Genomic DNA, 18,852 nt, shown 5'->3' with positions numbered 1-18,852 from the left:
CAGGAGCCTAGCTGATAGGAGAGAATGAGGGTCTGAACTACAACTCCCATGAAGCAATGAACTTCAAATAGGAAAATATGGTTATAACAGGGCAATCTGTTCCCTCTGAGGGCAGGAGGACTAGGTATCAGTCAGCCCCAGTTCTATGGCATGACCCTTTAAAGTTTCAGGAATGTGGAGGAACATGAAGGCCTAGGGAATGGCAGAAGCAGATATTGAGAGGGACGGAGTGCTCCTGATGCTTCATGTTTGGAAAAACCCATGCTACTGTTACTTTAAGGGCTTTGGAGCAGGAGCCTTGCAGTGCAGTATAGGGCAAAACTTGCCTCTATCCCAGCCAACCGGGACAAGCCCTGGGAAAGGACAACATATATGCTGCTTCTTCCCTCATAACTAGCAGTGAACTTTCCCACTGCAGGGCGGTAGGACTGAACTGTAAAAGGAGCTAGCTGGGAGAAGCTGGTTTAAGGCTGCAGTTGGCTTCAATTAGCACAGACTCAGAAAGAGGCTGATCCTAGGGGAAGAAACCTGCCAGGCTTATAGCACCCAGGCACCAGGAGGGCTGCAGAACTTTTGAATACAGCTAAGTAAGACTACCTGAAATATTACACAGGCCAAGCAGGGGCTGTGGGACTCCTGAATATAGAAGAGGAGACTGTCTGTCTGAATTAGCACAGAGGCTCCCAGAACAAGGGTGGAGTTGAGGGGCTAAAGAGTTTTGTTTGCTGCACTAGAGTTACTAAATAAGCTCCAGAAATGGAGACTCTTAGTCTAAGTAGCCTGTTCTGGGAGTAAAATCATTGTAAGACCCAAGAGGGAGAGGAGAGTGCAGCAGGTCTGTAGGGCCACAAGGGGGCCTGCTTAGGGACAACACCTGTGTGCCACATGTAGAGAGAAAGTAGACCCTGCATAGACCTAGAAGGGAGTGCTTGTGTTGACCATGGCCTGTAAAGCTTGGGAGCTGACCCATGGCAGGCCCAGACAAGGTTTCTTTACACTAATGGCAGATGGTAGTGAGGTGCCTCACAACCCTGGGTCCCCCTGAGAAGCATCACAGGGGAAAGAGGCAGACAAGAAATGGAGAGACTCAGAGGCAGCAAGCAAGTCAAAAAGCAGTCTATAGGCATGGTGGTGACCCTGGGAGAAGCCTAGAGGAAGGCTCTTGTTTGGGGCTGCTGACTGAAAGCTTGAGTTGTAAGCAAAGAGCCAATCCCCTAGTTTTGGTTTCTCCTATGTTCAGAGAAGCGGGACTTTGTACATTCCTTATAAAAAACAAGATTTTATCAAAGGAAATACCAGTCTCCATCACCAATTTCTACTCCAAATTAGGACCCTGAGCTTTGACTAGTTGCTCAGGTCACAAAGGAATAACATCTCACTTCAACCATAGGGAACCATTCAGTGGATTTTGTGGTGGAGTCTCTTTTCTTTCCCTACATGCATTCTGCAAAACCTAGCTGCATAGGCTAGGCATAGGACTCGAAATTTGCTTTTGAAGTGCAGGAAATAGAAGGGGTCCATGAGAAGATGAATTTGAACTCATATCTTGGGTACAAGGCCATTTATCTATGCCAAGGGTCACAAGCCTACTATGCTTGTCAATATTTATGCAAACTTGCTTAAGCTAACGTTTTGCAGGATACAAGCTGGTAGATTCCTTGCATTACTGCTGAATATAATAAAGGCTAAGCTAGCTCTGTGGGCTACACTCTTAATCAAATTTAACAATAGTGTGTCTTGGCTATGCACATCCCTTCCACTCCAGCCCTATTGGTCTCCACCAGGTGTCAGCATACACGATGTAGCATTTGAAGTATATACAGTACTTACCTATTAGTAAAAAGAAAAGGAGTACTTGTGGCACCTTAAAGACTAACAAATTTATTAGAGCATAAGCTTTCGTGAGCTACATCTCACTTCATCGGATGCATCCGATGCATCCGATGAAGTGAGCTGTAGCTCACGAAAGCTTATGCTCTAATAAATTTGTTAGTCTTTAAGGTGCCACAAGTACTCCTTTTCTTTTTGTGAATACAGACTAACACAGCTGCTACTCTGATACCTATTAGTATGCACTACCAAATTCTGAGAGCTAGTGTCCTATGATTCATTACAACCAAAACTGGAATTGGTTAGGCAAGGCTACAATTTCAAGGACTTTCAATCCTTATATTCCAGGGTAGATTACCCAATGGTGTCAAGTAGACATTTTTGGCCCAGAGTTTAGTATTGAAAAATGTTTCACTGAGGTTTTGTGTCTTCCTCTGTAATGACCACAGGTGAAGCCAGGATGTTGACCTTGATGGGCCATTGATTTGTTAGCGTGGCAATGCTTGTGTTCTTTTTGTATGATCAAGATCTGACTCATTCTTATATTTAGCACAAGCAGGGGTCCCCATTCTATTTCCCCATTGTGTTCAATTCTTTAAAAAAACCCAGCTAAAATAAAGAGGAGTGAGTTGGCAGGAGAGAAGGAAGATGTTTAGAGAAAGAAGAGCAGATGGGAGGATCTGCAGCTCTAAAACCTGCAGCTATTAGCTCTTGAGCAGCTGCTGAGGCCACGCCACCATTTGACAGCAGATCAGGGAACACCAGCGTAGTAGCCCTGTGGGCTCTGGCTTCTGTGGGTACCCTGCCCATGGAGGCCCTGTTTGGTGGTGTCAGAGTCCCCTGATTGTCTCAAGCATGTTATTTAATGCCTGGGAGAAACACCAGGAGGCCGTCTGTGTAACTAGGCTGACCCCTGCTTGCTGCTGCAAATAGACCTTGCTACATTTCCTGGTACCTTGCCCCATTCCTGGCCCCTCATCTTGCTCCTATTCCACTACCTCAACCTCAGCAGGCCCTTTGGGCTTCTAACTCAGCACAGCTCACCAACTATGACCTGACCCATCGGCATGCTACCAGTATAGACTGGCTTCTTGCCTTGAGCTATCTCTTGCAGCTGGGATCGTGACCACTTGAGTAGATCATGATCCTTTTGAAGGCCTTTTGGGCCCTGCTCCCACTCCCTTGGAAGTCAGTAGAACTTTGATTTTTGCCTGGATTTTTAATCATTAATTTAAATTCTGTGATATAATAACAGAAAACATTGGAGAACTGTGGAAAAACTTTCAGAAAATATTCCCTAATTCATCCTTTATAGATCAGCTTGAACTTGGGTGAGATTTTGGAATTGTGATGTAATCAGCATGTTGATGACATAATGTGGAGGAAGAAATGGGGGTGATGCATAATGTCAGTGGCTTGAATGGAGGAAAAATTTAAAGTAACTTAATTCTTATCCTTGCATTTTGTGAGTCTTGCAGGTATAAACCTACAGCTCATTTGTGGGAGGTTGGGACGGAGCCGCTCTTTCTTGGTGCCTTTAAATGAGCTGAACAGCTGTGATATGACATATAATCACTAGAGGGCAATGAAAGATCACAAACATCTATACTCCATTGCAGAACAATGTCAGAGAAACTGTGATGCAGTGGCTTTAATATAAATATTGGTTAGAGAGACAACCCAGTTCACAAAAATAAGACCTGGCCCTCAACTGAAAATTATATCCCAAACTTGTTAATGATGCAATTGTTTTCATTTAATTGTTTTCTTTTCTTTTACCTGTCACATGTTCCCCTGTTATCTGACTTGTCTCTATTTTAACTCAGTAGGAAATAGCAGTAGAAAGGATATTCTTGAATTATTTCCTTTTCCCAGGTTTGCATACATTTCTTAGCTTTCAGAGAGAAACAGACCAGGGACAGAAGGATATGACTCAGTTTGCATTTCTTTTGATAAGCAAGATTGTTTTTAGACAGAAGGCAGTGAGATTACAAGGTCTTAGGGCTTGTCTACACTGGCAAGTTTTGCCACCAAAAACTGCCTTTGGCGACAAAACAGTGATACCGTACACACTGCAATGTGACTTTAAAAAAAAAATACGCCCAGTTTTGCTGACAAAAAACTTCAACCCCTATGAGAGACTTTTTTCTTTTCCCCTCCCTTTATTGTCGACAAACAGCCAGTGTAGACACTACAGCTTTTTTTTCAATTGTATTGGCCTCCAGCAAGTGTCCCACGATTCCCATGCTGCCACTCTGGTCAGTGGTTTGAACTCCACTGCCCTGCAGCCAACCCTCCCCTCCCCCTTGCAAGCCCCAGGAATTTTAAATCTCATTTCCTGCTTGCTGGCTTCCCAGATGAGCTTCCCAGGTGAGTATGGCTGGCTATCTCACCAAAGGCGCTCCCGCTTGGACCACCACTGAGTTGTTGGATCGGATCAGTATATGGGGAGAGGAGTCTGTTCAGTCACAGCTGCGAGTGACCCGTAGGAATCAGGACACATATGGACAAATTTCTTGAGGCTTGTGCATTTGGGGTGCTCGCGGAGCTGTGTGCCTGCCTAGAGTTCAGAGGGAAAGTGATTGCTACTTGCAAAAAGGCCCTTGTTACTAAAATGTTTCAATCATTTGCTGGAATGTAACAATCCCTCATCTGTTCAGCACAGATCTTGAGGAACACACCACAAACCCTTGCTGACCGACTTCAGCAGATAAGGAGACATTTCTTTTCACTTCAGAGCATTCCTGAGTTTCCCCATTGCTCCACTCCTTTTCACAGCTTGCACAATGATAGCTGGAGCTACACACAGTTGTGAGGTTTTACCCTTTTTAACAATAAATAAAGGCTAAGGTATTTAATGGTACAGCGTTTTTATTCTGTGTTCTACAAAAGTGTGTAGCAATCAATTAATCTCGGGAACAGGCTTCTAAAGCATTTTGTTTCATGGATCTTGGGCCCCAACATTGTACATGGATGCACCAGGGAAGCAACTCCGAAGCAGACATGTTACTGCCCCTCATTGTCAAAGTGGTTCCTCAAAGCCTCTCTGATGTTAATAGCTGCCCTCTGGGCTCCTCTGACAGCCCTGGCATCTGGCTGTTCAAATTGTGCAGCCAAGCACTCTGCCTCAGTGCTCCACACCTGAGCAAACATTTCACCCTTAGATTCACACAGATTATGCAAAGTGCAGCACGCGGCTATGACTGCAGGAATATTATCTTCGGTAAGGTCTAGCCTGCCACTGAGACACCTCCAGCGACCTTTCAAAAGTCCAAAGGCACATTTGACTACCATGCAGCACCTGCTAAGCCTGTTGTTATAATGCTCCTTGATGCTGTCCAGATGCTCTGTGTAAGGTTTCATGAGCCAGGGCTGTAAGGGATAAACTGGGTCTCCCAGGATTACTATGGGCATTTCCACATCCCCCACTGTGATCTTGTGGTCTGGAAAGAAAGTCCCCACCTACAGCTTTCTGTACAGGCCACTGTTCCTGAAGATGCGTGCATCATGCACCTTTCCAGTCCAGCCTGCATTGATGTCCGGGAAATGCCCCCAGTGATCCACAAGTGCCTGCAACACCATGGAGAACTATCCCTTCCTATTGAGGTATTCAGAGGCAAGGTGGAATAGCACTAAAATTGGAATGTGTGTGCCATCAATTGCCCCACCACAGTTAGGGAAATGCAACTCTGCAAAGCCATCCACTATTTCATGCACATTTCCCAGAGACATGGTCCTCCGCAGAAGGATACGATTTATTATCCTGCACACTTGGAGTAATACAGCCCCAACAGTGCACTTCCCTACTCCAAACTGATTTGCAACTGACCGGCAGCAGTCTGGATTCACCAGCTTCCACACAGCGATTGCAACATGCCTCTCTACCAAAATGGCAGCTCTCAATCTGGTGTCCTTGAGCTGCAGGTCGGGGGCCTGCACATAGCTCCAGGAAGGTTGCTTTACACAGCCTAAAGTTCTGTAACCCTTGGTCTTCATCCCACACCTGCATGACAATGCGATCCCACTAATCAGTGCTTGTTTCCCTAGCCCAAAAGCGACGCTCTACCGTATGCAGCTGGTCTGTGAATGCACAAAGCACTGATAAGTTGCTGCCTTATCACACTCGGGTGCCTGCGATTCATCCTCTGTCAATAACTCTGCGAGTAACTGTGCTGCCATGCGCAATGTCGTCATGACAGCTAACAGCGCATAGGAGAGAAACATGGGATCCATCCTCTCTCACTGCAGATGCTGGCGCACACTACAAAAGACCCACAGTTGGAAAAACTGCGTGAAAGGAAGCCAGAAACCATTGGAGGGCTGGGACACAAAGTGGTGCATGATGGTACATTTTGCACGTCCCAGGATGCACTGTGCTCCATTTCCACATTCCCACAACACCTACTGACGGATGGTGTCACCAGCCACTGTGGGATACATACCCACAGTCCATTGCTCTTGCTGTCGACAACAGTGCCCCAAATGTGGACATGATCTGTTGACAGGAGGAGCAAATGTAGACATGCTTTGGCGACTTTGCTTTTGTCAATTTTTCCTTGTCGACATTAGTTTCATCGACAAAACTTGCCAGTGTAGACAAGCTTTTAGAAGGCGTTCAGGGGAAAAAAATGCTACAAAAGGAGAGGGTGAGGTTATGTGTAGTGTTTCTTTAAACTATAGCAAGCTGTCAGGTGGTAAGAGACAGGGGAAGATTCCAGACAGAAATCTGTGCTGAAATAGAGAAGTTTCCAGGATAACTTCCTTCCTCTGATGAAGTTCCTCATTCAGTGTCAGAAAGCAACTCTTCCTATTTTTCTTTACCATTGGCACATGACTGAAGGCTTGAGAGTAACCCCTCATCAGGGCTCTGCAGCAGAACTCCTTGTTACCTGAGCTATAGGCACCTGTCAAATGTAACCTGCATCAAAATCACTCCATTTAAAAGTTGTGCAGAGGAGGGGTACTCTTGTATAATAATTCTTACATAGTAGGGTTTTTTTCCTTGTTTTGTTTTTAGTGTGCTAACTCTAGTGGCGAGGCTAATCAGAAAACACACCTCAGTAAAGGCATCTTGGGTTGATTTTAGGTCACTTAATTTATGTCTACACTGCAATTAAATGTCCATGGCTGGCCCATGTCAGCTGATTTAGGCTTGCAGGGCTCAGGCTATGGGACTGTAAAATTGCAGTGTAGATGTTTGGGCTCAGGATGGACATGGGGAAGGGTTCCAGAGCCCAGGCTCCAGTCTGAGCTGAAACATTTACATCAATATTTCACAGCCCTGCAGCCCAAGCCTCATGAGCCCAAGTCAACTGACACGGTCAGCTGCAGGGGTTTAATTGCAGTATAGATGTACCCCTAGAGTGGCACCACACATTACACATTTAGAGAAAGGACAATCTTGCAGTTAAAATACTGGACTGGGACCATAGGCACCGACCATAGGAGTGGGGATGGGGCGAGCTCAGAGGAGGGGGCGGAACTGAGTGGGAAGAGTCAGGGCAGGGGTGGAGCAGGGGCAGGGCAGGGGTGGGGCCTTTGGGCAATGGGTGGAGTGGGGGTGGGGCCTGGGGCAGAGCCGGGGGACAAGCACCCCCTGGCACTCTGGAAAGTTGGCACCTGTGACTGGGACTCAGGACATTTGAATTATAGTCCCAGCTCTTTTACAGATATGTTGTGTAACCTTGAATAAATCACAACGGTTACATAGGGTGACCAGATGTCCCGATTTTATAGGGACAGTCCGAATTTGGGGGTCTTTGTCTTATATAGGCTCCTATTACTTCGCACCCCCGTCCCGATTTTTCACACTTGCTGTCTGGTCACCCTAGAGTGACGTCTACACTACAGCTGGGAGTCAGCCTCCCAAACTGGGTAAACAGAATTATACTAGCTCAGCTTGAGCTAGCAGGCTAAAAATAACAGTGTGGACATCACAGCTTTGGCAGCTGCTTGGACCCACTAGATCTGAGCTCGGGTGGCTAACTCACATCTCTGTCAGAGCTGCAACATCCACAGTGCCAAATTTCAGAATTAGACATGGCACAATTGAACACATGTTTGTGTTTGTGCAAGCCTAAGGTATGCGCCCAACAGGCCACATGTGCATGACATATGCTACACATGCACTCCCCAGCTATTTGCACACTTATCATAGGCATATGCAAATTAATTTGCACACACCTACTTCTGAAAAGCTGATCCTTTACTTCTCATTTCCTTAGTTTCCCATCGTAAAGTGCAAATAATATCTCGCAGGTGGGTAATATTTGTAAAATGCTTTGTGCTCCTTGGATGGAAGTCAATGTGCAAATGCAAAGCCTTAATAGTATTGCTAATTTACAGTGATTGTTCTGGGACACAGTGGGGCTTCCATGTCATTGAATTCCATGAGGAAATTTATCAACAGCAGAAGAGATTCCTGTTATGAGCTCATACCCACTAGCTGCCTGCCCATACCCACACTTTAACAGGCTATTGGGAAAACAAAGGGTTAAAAATATAGAAAAAAGTTCAAGGAAGGCTCACCACTCTGTCTATTGGATCTGCCTGGCTGAGCATGGGAGCCACCTGCAGCTTGTTATAAAGGGCTCTTGCTGATGCTGTCTGGGCTGCTACATTACAGACACCAGGTAGAAGATGAAGGACCCTGTCTGTATAGAAGTCATTTAGTATTGTCAAGAATGAGAGGAAGTTTATTGAAAGATTAAATTTGGAGAAGGGAAGCAAATGAGAGCAGTGTTTTAAAAAGCACATGTCTACAACAAATTTGCTCATGTTTAGTTTTTTTTGTTTGTTTGTCTCTATTTTCTTGACTACTTCAGTTTTATACATGTCTCTTCATCACAATTTAACTGAGTTCCTGTGGTGCCGAGTGATCATCTCTCTGGTGGCTTGTAGTATGGCCATACACTGAGTCCAGTGTTAAATCACATCAGAAATCAGATCTCTGAAATCTTATTAAAGGCTATTTGTAATTGTAATCTTTGCAATGAAGATTGATGTGTATGCACATATATTACATAAAAATACAATAAAAGAACATGCAGATTGAAAAGTTGCACACACAAAAGTTAGAAAATTCCCAGAATTAAACTTTCTGAGTTCCTAGAACAGTATATCACTGCATTACTATTTCAGATATATTTACAGAGTGATGATAATTTAGGAGGAGACTTTAAGTCACTGAACATTTTGTTTTGTTAGTTTGTTGTACACTTTGAGAAATTACTGGGGTCTCCTTGAGATAATATTCCAATGCTAGCACTTTTCTAATGACTCTAGGGATTTAAAACTCTCAAATTCCATCTCACTGAATCTACTGAATAAAAGCAAAAGACACTAAGAAAAACCCTGTAAAAATTGCAGGAGCTGGTTAAAGGCATTGCAAATATTTCCACTGACTTCAGTGGGCTTTGGGTCAGACTGTAAGTCAGACCTTATTTAGTGATGCTGAAAGCTCAAATCAGTCTGGTTTCATCTTCAAAGTCTGTTCCCAACTTCAGTCACAGTCTTTCAGCTCCTAATTATAAATCAAAGAAATCCAAAGACAAATAGTTGTCATTTGGTAAATTGTGAGGATTGAATGTATATGTGGAGAACTGGAGCTACCTCATCAAAATCTAAAGGAAAACAGGCTCATCTTCAAATGAGAGATGCTGTCCTTTGAGCTAGACTTCTCATTTCGTGCTTTCTGTCTACAATGAAAAATTTGAACTCTGGTTTGGTTTCATTACTTATCAAAGTTCTTGTAAGTCAGCCAATTTTTAATCAAAATAGACACATCATTCTCCCTGTGTCCCTGAGAATATTGTTGTTTATATGTGGTTTCTCCACACACACACACACACACACACACACACACAAAAAGACTGTAATGGTGATAAATAAGCATTCAAGTTTATGGATCTTCACTGAAGATGCTGAACCGATGTCATGACCCTACAAACATATTCTCACACATGTAACTTTATTGATGTGAGAAATGCCATTAGTTTCAAAGGAACTATGCACAATAAAAGTTACCTGTGCATAAGCGTATACAGGACTAGGCCCCAATATATGAAAAGGGAGCTGTTGTGTCTGGCTGATCCCTTCCATAGAAACACCTGCTAGAATTTCAAAGTTAAGTGAAATTCAAAGAGGTTTGGAACATGTCAGGGGATGACAATTTTGTTTTTAATTTCAGCTGAAATTGGCAAATTTTGCCTGATTTCCATAAAAGACCTATAAAAGAGCTGTTAAACCCTTTCCCCTGTGCCTAAAACTTGGCATAGTTCCCCCAATACTGATCTGAGTTTGGGGTTTATAATACTCCTAAAGCAGGACACTTTGCATGGTTTGGGAACTATTCTGAATCTTTCATGATGATTTGGTAAATAAGGGTTACCCGATTAAGAAAAATAGTATCAGGCAGCATAGCTTGTGATTCAGTTTGTTTCATCCAGTATTTTTACCCAAACTGTAAACATATACCTCAAGAGATTCAAAAATGGATTGGTGATTTTGGGTGTCTCAATTTTTGAGTGTTCAAGCTGAGATCTTCAGAGAGTCGGTGTTCAGCATTATCTGAAGATCAGGCCACCTTTAAGGTTGGGCCCCCAAAGTTGGGCACTCAAAATTCACTAGTGGCTTTTGAAAATTTTGTCCTTATGTAAAAGTACCCCATTCTGGGAACATAACCTTTGAAGTTATAAACTTGTGAAGAGAATTCCTACCTGTCCCTCCTGTGTAAGCAAGGATTACTGTCACTTAGGTAGGGCTGGGGGATTGCCTACAATGGAGGGCAGGCAATATTTCTAGCAATGGGACAGCTTTTAATTTTAACCAGGGCCTCCATAGAAACCCTGATCAGCAGACGCTGCTGAGGAGATGAGCTATATCTGCACATCCCTCGCTATGCCTCCCTTCAATCCAGTGCCCCCAGCTCTTGGGGCTGCACTGGGTGCTCACAAGGCACCTCAGTAGAGGGAAAGTTATAGTCACCATACAGCAGAAGCCAATGTAGACCCTGTGTTGAATCTAGTTCTATGCATGTAATGGATAAATCATTCCCCTCTTGAACAGAACTTCATTTATTACATAAAGGGAATATGATGCAAGCAGAATACATGCTAAGTTTTAACATATCTCTGTGAAGTAAACAGTGAAGCAGCTTTATGACTGTCATCAATATACTGAAGTGTACACAAACTGAGCTAGCATTTAGACTTCCTCCTTATCCAGTTTCCTCCATGCTGGAAGCATGCTTCTTTCCTGGTTGGTGCTATTTAGAAAAGTTACCCTAAAACGCAAGCGAGGTCACAACACTCTAAACAGGAAGCTTCCCCCTGCCTCTGATCTCATTGAATCTTAGCCAGAATAAGCCTCTCTTCACAGCAAACAGAGGAGCAACCTCTGGCAGTGTAATCAGCAGGCTGCTACAGCTGCATTATAGCAGGATCAGATTGCATTTTTCCCATTATATCTCCCCCACTCCCAAGTCCTATCTTCAACAAGAACTGATAGTGAAGAAGCAAGCTCAACACATTTCAGGAATTCGCCAATTCTCTTTCAAGAACTGCTCACAGGAATTTGGTTGGTGAGTACTTTGTAAGTCTTTGTTTTGCAAAAGACTTTCTTTGGGGGAAGAAGGCAAGAAATTCTGCCCAGAGGATGTCAAAAGTTGGTTGGTTTTTCCTTAGCATGTGTTAGGTACTGTAGTCAGATGTCCAGAAGCAAAGTCTAGTAATCAGGGATTGCAAAAAGTAGATTTTTGTTTCCTAAAGAGACTGAAGAAACAGTTCTCTTACAATAGGAACTATTTGCTGGTAGTGAACATGTCAGGATATGGGCATTTTGGCAAACTCATGGATAGCAGTGGCTGTTTAGAACCAAACCATCAGTGAAACATTTTATGCTAATTTTAATCAGTAACCCAGAGTTTGTCATTAAATGTCTCATGCTTTTCAAACCATGCTTGGACTCAATTGAATACAGTGGAAGCTCCAGAAAGAGAGGCAGATTTATTCAGGCAGAGTTCTGTGGTCTGTCTGCTAGACTATTTTCAAATCCTATAAGCCCATACCTTGAGAGGCAATTACACTTTTAAGAATTAGCAGAATGTTATGTCTGCTCTAGCAGAATTACACAAATCTCATGTAACTATAAATCAATTTCACTCATTATTAAAATCAAAAGAATATTTTCCCTGTCTTGTCCATAGATTATTTAAACAATGAACAAAGTAATGACTGTAGTCATACTGAAATATGAAAAAATAGAACAAGCAACAAAAAAATGACTTGTGCAATATTCTACTTCAGGATCAGCATGAACTTGAGCTTCTTTTATGATAACTCTGTAATGAAAGCACAATGATATTTAACTGGATTTAAAAACAAGTGACAAAATCTAAATAACTGCTCACTAGATTTGGTATAAGGAATATAAGAGAAGAAGGATACATAGCACTAATGTTCAGTGGCGGAAAAATGGACAAAGGAGAAAATGACGGGGGGGACATAGATATGAAAAAGGTCGGTGTGACTCAGTTCTCTAAATTAGTCATAAAAGTATTTCAGGCAAAATGTAAAATAAACCATCCTTCCTGAAAGTCTTATGGACAGACGTAAAGGCAGGAAGTTCAGCTGTCAGATAGATAGGAACAATAAGGGCATGCTTTCTGAATTGCCAATAACTAGCACCTAATAATGTTATGGAACAAAGCTGAGAATGGGCTTTGGTGTGCATTGGTGGGTTGTTTGTAGATATCTGTTAATTTTTTTGAACTTTTTCGAAAGATGAGCTCACAGTGTTTCCTAGATATATGTTGCCATCTCAATTTCTATAAAAAGCCAGGTTCAACTATTGTTTAAGCTGAACGTGAACACAATATGATTATTTAGCTCTGTGTGTGTGTGTGCACACAATTACAGCAGTCTTAATGTTCTAGAGATTACTGAAACACAGCACATTCTAGCCATGCTCATTTCCCTGGGGAATCCCCAAATTGCCATACCCTAGGGGAATCCTAACTTGCTTTTTAGGCTGGCTTTAAGCAAAGCAGGCTTCTTGGGCCTGTGAATCTGGCCTATTACATTTCACAAAGCAGGAAAAGAGTGCTGTATGACCAGAGCGGGAAAGAAAAGGAGATACACAGAGACCTGAATTGCTTGCATCTCAATCTAGCCATCGAAAAGAACAAGTCACTAGCCAAACTCCCAGGTTTGTGAGGACAGTTTTGAAGAGCATATCAAAAGAGAATCGTGGCAGACAAAGATTTAGATGTCTTCACACATAAGTAAACCAGATATTGGATCACCATTGCAAACAAGGATGGAAGAATGTGGATGACAAACTATATCCTGTATTCTTCAAAGACTCAATGGTGTCCGAGCTTCTACAACATCTTATTTGTGCCTGTACTAGTAGGGGTCACTGAACAATCAACTGTGTCTGTAGTCAGAACAATCTTCTCTGCACAGATTGTGTACATGCCAAGGTGGTGAAGACTGTGGCAACTCATGCACTCTCAACAAAGATTGTAATGATGAACAAGATGATGATAATAGTGTTGACTAGAAATGTCACCAGAGCTATTACATTTCAATGATACCTGGACAAATTTATTATTAGAGTTTGTTTTACCCTTTAGATTGTTGTTATGTTGCTTTGAGGTTACAACAAAACTGAATTTTATGTCTTAGAGTCATTAAACTAACAGAAACAAATGTAAAGATGTCAAAGTAGTCATATTAACATGTTAAGGGGGGGGGATTGTTGTTTATCTCTAATGGCACCACTTGACAGTTCCACATAATATTTCATCTTAAAGTAGACATAACAAGCTTTCAAATGATGTATATATGTGTGTAGCGAGATTACATTAAGTTGACCAAATTGGTGGTGCCTGCCCCCTGCCTAGAATGAAATATGAAAAGCAAACCTGGCCAAAAATGAATTTAATTTTTTTAAATCCTTTAGATTTGGTAATCTAAAGCAATCAGTATTTTTCAGCAGCTTCCATTTAAACTTTGTATTGAAATTCTGTAAACCATATCAATGTATGTAGATGGCCTGATCCTAAATTGGTTAGTGTAAATTTGCATATCCCTTTCAAGCTCCTATGTTTCTGATATATTGCTAGTATTCTAAAAGTTCTAATGTTCATATCACAATCTTGAAAATCTGGCAGCTATTTATGTTAATCTTTTATGTTTACTAATGCAGAGTTTGGGGGGAGGGGTATTGGGGACAGATCCTCAGCATTGCTCCATTCAAAATTCATGCAAAAATCTAGGAAAAAATAACAAAAACAGAAGCCCCTCCCATCACCCCCAAAGACATTAAGTTCTTTCATTTAAAGATGCTAAGTCCTTAAAAAGTAGTGGGTAGTCTGGCAGGGACAACAGGGAGATGAAAATTGCCCCATCTATGCACACATTCTTTAACATCAGCTTGTTAGGGAGAACCTGATAGCAGGATCTGGTCAAATGGAACTTCCACAAATATAGTTGAACTGAGAATGATCTCCATTCTATGGGTCCTTGAACCATTCGACAGATGGCATATTATTTTCTGTTAAATTTTATAGAATGGTTCAAAAACAGAAAAAATTAAAATTTTCTATTGATTCCTTCAGACCCACAAAACCCTGTTGTCAGCTGCAATCAAGGATTAGCCAGCTGAAGACTTGGCCTCGTGGCATAACACTGAGTCTTGAGCCTAGCGGTGGTCTTAGTACTTGCCTGGTGCTGTTTAGGTACACCATGAAAGAAGAGACTCTTTACAGTTGCTCTCCTCCTTAACACATGCAGTGCACCTACATGCCACAGGCCTGGAGTTGGTTTACTGTCTGTAAGATGTTGGGGGACATTTTATAATTGGCACATAGTTTACAGTCCAGTAATTGTTGCCTCATATCAAAACAGGAAGACCATTCAATCTTCTGAGGTGAACAGAAAACAGAAAAATTGGACATTTTACCCAGCAGATTTTCTTCCCTCATACTTCAGCTTCAGAAATAAATTCTGATGTTTGCTTTTTTTTTATTGTTGTTGGTATTATCGTGTCAAAAGCAAAACTTCTGATTGCTTTCTGAAACATATGTCCATGATTTGTTTAGACTTACCTTGTTTCAATCACATTTTATTTTTTTAGAGGGAGAAGAAACAGATGTGTGAGAAACAGCATTTCAACATTCAAATATTAATTGAGTGCAAACAGAAACCACTAATGTCTATTCCTATCTTTTCCAAATCAAGCTACATTCAGTAAATATTGGTCTGGTAGGCATGCTGCCAGATTAAAAATGATGGGCCTAGTTTTCTTCTTCCTTACAGCAGTGTCAATGAGAAAAAGATGGTGCTATCTTCTGTTAAAAAGTACTGCATGGATCAAAATACCTTTTCTACCACAAGGCAAAACCCTGCTTTGTTTAGCTCAATGATGAGAACTAGGGACATAGTCCAGTTTGTGATCCTATTGATTAGAGTAAATGGGGGAAAATGATATATATTTTTAAGCACAGTGAATTATCCAAAGGGACTAGTGAACTAAATTAAGTCAGAATTGCTATAATCTTATCTAGTTAGATCTTTTCTCCTTAATTTTAAACTGTACTAAATACAATTTAAGACTATGCACAAAATTTCATAACCTATGTCTTACCGTTCCTAAATTTACCATATCTTTTGCATTTTTCACCTCTTCCATTTCCTATGCTATCAGTTTGAGTAAGTCACTTTCATGGTCACTGAAATGTCACTTGATGCTTTTTTCTAATGCTGTCAGTTGCTAATATATGAACCCACCTTTTGTTTTTCTCTCCATTTAGTCAGACAGAAGACTTTAGTTTGGTACTAAACTCTAGTTACTATAGAAATAAGTGCAGAACAGGCTGCAAAGCAAAATAAGTATATTCAAAAGGTCTAACACTTCAGGTCGTGAAAAATATATTCCTGAAAAGAGGTCAGAGAACACAAAGTTTTTTTTCAGCAAAATCCCTACAAATGTGGAGAAAGTTTTCTGCTAATTCTAGCCATCACAATGATTTAAGGGGACAGATCCCAGGTTAAGTCTCCTTTGTGCCATTCTTGCTATCGGACTTACAGCTCCCTCGATAGGGATAGTTGGGGATTCCCATCATAAAGGAATTCACAGTTAGGATTTCTGTCATAAAGAAGTTCCCATTTGGCTTGCAGCTGCCCCTATACCACTCACTTTCTCCCACCTTCAGATAGGGAGGTCTTGGACAAGGTATAGGTATTATTCACAAGTATATATTACGTAGGTTATCCCTAATCAGTTTTGAAAAGGCCTGTATACCACCCTAGACCATCAGATAATCTTATGTGCCACAGAAAACCCCATTTTAGGAATGGTCTAGAAAGTTTTAAAGTTTATTGGGACTACAGTTTATAACCCTCCAACTGTAAAGTCAACAGTTACTATTAGTTCCATTGTACAGAGCTCAGAGGGAGTTCTAGAAGTAACCTATCCTATCTTCTGTTAAAGTCAGTCATCTTGGGACTTACTAGAGAGCATGGTCCCACTGGAGAACTGGAGTCTCCTTTCTCCAGTAGTAAAATGCTACTGTTTCTAACTCTTTGGGCCAATAAGAGCCTGAGTTTAAATTCCTGATATTCTGATGTAACGAAAAGATGTCACTGATGCATGACTGCATCTTTCCTATCATGAAGTCAATGGGAGCACATGTGGAGTAAGGTGCTACTCTTGTGGAGTGAGGATACCTGAATCTGGCCAAGAATGATCAGGGGTTGGGGAAAGTAAACGGAGAGAGCACTAACACACACTCTTCATGCTCACTCCATCCTCTCCTTCTCCTGCATGCAATTGGCAAAAATTGTACATGGCCCAGCTGCTTCTGACCCCCAGAGCAGAAGGTCACACACAATACATTTTGAATTGTGCTTTATTGTATATATTACCTTAAAATAATAATTCCTCTTAAATCTTAAGGCCTCCATTGAACATTAAGCAAACATTTGTAAAACTTTTGGTTTTGTAGAGATACACTTTTTGTTAAGCAGCAGTTGAATTTTATATTGGATTTTGTTTTTCTTTTAATCTGATATGAGAAATTCCTAAACTGCAAAAAGAGCCTCAAATGGTAAGCTTTAGAACCTTCACCCATTCCCCCCAAGATGACACAATATACTAGGAATGTGTGACCATAGGGAAATTTAGTAAGAAGATAATGGACTTTCTGTATTGACTTGTTCTTTAGAATTAAGCAGATGAATTTCCTTTTGGGAAAGTACCCAAACATTGGCAATCTTGTAAAGGCTACTTTTAATAAAATACTCTTTTGAAGGGGGTGAGGGGAGATGGGAACAGGACTACAACTGTCTCGTTGAGATTTTTTGTCCCTTGTACAAATGCAGTAATTCATTCTTAGACTCCCCCAACTGAATATCTTGTTGTTATATAGTTAAGGTTGTACAAGTTGCTATTACAAAGGGTCATTTTCAAATGCTAATTACTTGGTCAAATGGTTCCTTTTTTGGCTTAATACACAGTATGTTTGTTCTCAGCCTAGGATCCAACTTTTTGGGGGGTTTTGAAGGATTGAGCAAAAACTGGTTCAGCAATTTTTTGAGAACTAAAAGATATATATTTCCTATCCCTGGAATAGGTAACCAGAATTCTAGATTTTAACCAGAGGGATTGGAATCCAGAAGTCTCAGTATATAGGGAGGGTTCAGGTGCAAACTTGGGACTGATCCAAGGTCCACCTGAGTTTTGGATTAGGCCTATGGAGGGCTCCATAAGCATGGAAAGTGGGTCATTAAATAAAATTTAGGGGCTCTTCAGGGATTGAAAGTACTCAGAAATCTTTCTCATTCCAAATTATCTTCAAAACATAAAAGTGAAGGCATGGTACAAAATGTCTCTGAATATCTACTTCTAATGAACTCATGAAAGACTGGGGAATTCTAAAATCCAGTTGATTTGGATATTGATTTTACTACCTCTTTACCCAACCCAAATGATGTCAGGTCAGTCATTATCTTTATTCACAGACAAATATTTATTCTCCGACAAATATTTATTCTCCACTCACTCTTGAAATAATTGCTGACGTAGAATCTGTCTCTCTCTACGTATAATAATCCTGGTTTAAAAAATGTACTGATGTAAACCACAAACTGCACTTCAGACTTAACTCAGATAGTGAATGTAATATTATATTTCTAGCAGTTCAGGATGTCTTTATTTAAACAATGTGGTGTAGACCTTTGACCAAATAGTGGATTATAAATGTGATTCACTAAAACTGCTTCCCTAGCTTCAGATAAAAAATACCTTTTCCTAAACTTGGACCACAAACTTACACAAGCAAAGACACTGGTAAGAAAAGTGCATCATAAGATGCATCCACATCCTAAAGACAACGGATGAGTAGGGAAACCTCAAAGGGCATATTTTGCCACCCTTACTCATGTTGAGTCGTATCATAGAAGTCACTGTGGGTAAGGGTGGTAGAATTTGACCCCAAACCAGATCTTTTAGAGTTAGGTACTAAAAGGAATCAGTTGGCTATATTTCTTATTTAACTGATTTTGTGGGTTTGTGTCACTGTCTTGATGCTATATTATTTGCGTAAAAACTCATTTTATTTTATTTTATTTGGACATCTATGCATCTCATAGAATGACATGGGGAATTACATCCACCCAGCATAAGCAAATTTGGGGCAGTTCTCCTAAACTCCTCCTCAGAGTCTGTTTGGTTTTTATTTGTTTGTTTTTCATGCACTGTGTGAATGTCACTCAAGATGGAAATGGATCCTTTTCCCTTCTTGGCTGATTAGAACCTGGAGACTGCCTAAGCCAGGGATGGGCAAACTTTTTGGGCTGAGGGCCACATCTGGATGGGGAAATTGTATGCAGGGCAGGGGGTTGGGGTGCGGGAGGTAGTGTGGGGTGTGGGAGGGGGTGCGGTGTGCAGGAATGGGCTCAGGGCAAGGGATTGGGGCAGAGAGGGGTGCGGGGTATATGAGGGGGCTCGGGAAGGGAG

General features: G+C 41.5%; 1 protein-coding gene across 4 annotated transcripts in view; it reads left to right on the top strand.

Annotated features, from left to right (window-relative positions):
* Positions 1-18,852, top strand: part of TFPI (tissue factor pathway inhibitor) — a 240,754-nt gene that overhangs the window by 171,819 nt on the left and 50,083 nt on the right. The window contains exon 1 of one of the 4 annotated variants that reach the window (XM_043505457.1): positions 11,035-11,410. The exons of 1 other annotated variant lie outside the window; for it this stretch is intronic. The gene's annotated coding sequence lies outside the window, so the exon portion shown is untranslated. Of the gene's footprint in view, positions 1-11,034; positions 11,411-18,852 lie in introns of those variants that run through there. 2 more of the 4 variants (XM_038421845.2, XM_038421844.2) reach the window with 2 other exon arrangements.

Source organism: Dermochelys coriacea, chromosome 11 (genome assembly GCF_009764565.3).
Source record: "Dermochelys coriacea isolate rDerCor1 chromosome 11, rDerCor1.pri.v4, whole genome shotgun sequence".
Taxonomy (NCBI): Eukaryota; Metazoa; Chordata; order Testudines; family Dermochelyidae; genus Dermochelys; species Dermochelys coriacea.
This window is presented reverse-complemented; position numbering and strand designations above follow the sequence as displayed.